The sequence below is a fragment of the Acyrthosiphon pisum genome, unplaced genomic scaffold, assembly GCF_005508785.2.
Source record: "Acyrthosiphon pisum isolate AL4f unplaced genomic scaffold, pea_aphid_22Mar2018_4r6ur Scaffold_316;HRSCAF=736, whole genome shotgun sequence".
NCBI classification, from domain to species: Eukaryota; Metazoa; Arthropoda; class Insecta; order Hemiptera; family Aphididae; genus Acyrthosiphon; species Acyrthosiphon pisum.
The window spans coordinates 50,644-52,692 of record NW_021772569.1 but is presented as its reverse complement, the minus strand read 5'-3'; positions in this window follow the sequence as shown (position 1 = coordinate 52,692).

Genomic DNA, 2,049 nt, shown 5'->3' with positions numbered 1-2,049 from the left:
CCGTCGATTAGTAGATTGATGATTTTGCACATATGTGTATCCAACATCATCGGCATAGTTCAAGTGACCTCTGAGCCCTGGAACTCTCCTCGATGGAGCTCTTCATTGCCAAGAAGAATATCAACCATTCTATGGGGTGACCGAGATCTCGACGTGAATCTTTCACCATGTTCATACTGAGGATTTGTGTACATACATTTTATATTAAAAATTATTAAGCAAATACTAGTTTAAAATTTGTTATAAATCTACAAATAATTTTATTTTTTGTCACTAAAATGTTGTTGAATTGTAATTGAGAAAGTTAACATATTTATTTTTACGTATATTATATAAATTTAAATATAGAAATATAATCATCAATGATAAATTATTTTTATTAGCTCTCAATAATTAAACTAAACATTAAAGACATTTGTAACTTAATTTTAATACTTTGTTACCACTGATCAAGTTCAAAAATGTTTAAATAATTATTTAGACTTACCTGCCATGCTGGTGAATCTTGAAAAAAATCAAACAAAATCAAAAAGTAAAAATCAGAACAAAAGACACTTTACTGTTAACTTACAACTTAGTTGACGCTAATTAAGACTGTATAACATACAACGGGTGGCTTTTATAGAAAAGTGTTATCCCTTATAACCCTATTTTATATAAACCTAAATTAATCTAAATCCTCAGCATTTACGTATAACAAATGTATTACTTATAAACCACGAACTGGGTATATAATAATTGCCGCTATGCGAAACTCGAGTAGAGTTGAGTAATTCTTAGGATTCCATATTATCGTAATACTTACTAGTTACTACGTAATTGACCAAGTTACACTCATATTCTTCTGTGCAAGACACTTAACTTGTTAACTGTAAATCGCGTACACGTACCTATTCAATGTATTTTATGGCTAATTTACCAATTGTAGGTACATAGGCACCTACCTACCTAGAAAGACTATTCTGAGAGGAGACGGTTTGCCAGCCTAAATATATTTTATTAAATCCCTATTATAATCAGTGGCGTAGCTAGGAGGGTGTAACTGATTTATGTATAAATTAAACTAAGTTTTTAAAGTTCTATAACATTTTCAAGATTTTTGACCGGCCAAAAAATTTTGTATCGAAAATAGTCGAAAAAAAATCTATTAAAACTCGTAATTTATGATCAAAAAGAGTCGCAATATTACGAAAATGTTACAGTGCATAGAAATTACTTATACAAATATTCAGCGAAAATTTAATTTATATTCGTTATTTTTTTCAGAGTTACACTAAAAACCAATCACTTTTATCAAAAACTGGTTTTACATAAAAATCTCAATTTTTTCTTACACTTTTGAAAATTATTGGGCAATTTTTACTTTTGACTCCCCAAAGTCCCAAGTAGATTCACAGATTCACATATCTACTCGAAAAAATGCTGTTGAAGAAAATTGAAGCATTTTTAGTGTCTGTTAAACCTAATGATTTAGTTATAACAAGTAACAACATAATTATAATATAAGTTATAACGTTATTTTATGATTTGTTCAGTTATGTTATATTTTATAAAAAGTTTGACAAATCAATGAAATAGTATTGTACTTTAATAGGTATAAAGTTTAGCTTTTGCAGGTGCAAAAACATATCTTTGCTTTTGCTAGTTGCTACCTAATACCGAGGGTGCAATTGCACCACCGTAATTAGTGGCGTAATTTGGTCATATTTGTGGGGAGATTGAAACATTTACCCCCCTCGCGCGCGCCACCCACAAAAAATATTTTTGGTTTTTATCATAAAAACCTCTCAGCCCAACCATCTTGATCTGTAATCTATGTATAATGTAAGTATAGGTACATGAATAAATGCATGCATGTATTAAAATAAATAATTACATACTTTTTAATAAAGTTTTAAAATGAGAGTTATAAATAGATTCATGAAATAATCTGTGTAGACGTATAATACTCAAAATTACAATCATTAAAAGCTCTTAACCTTGGAACTAAGTCTAGCCAACAAATTCTGATTGCACCATTGTGCTTAACTCGTTGAAATATACATTATA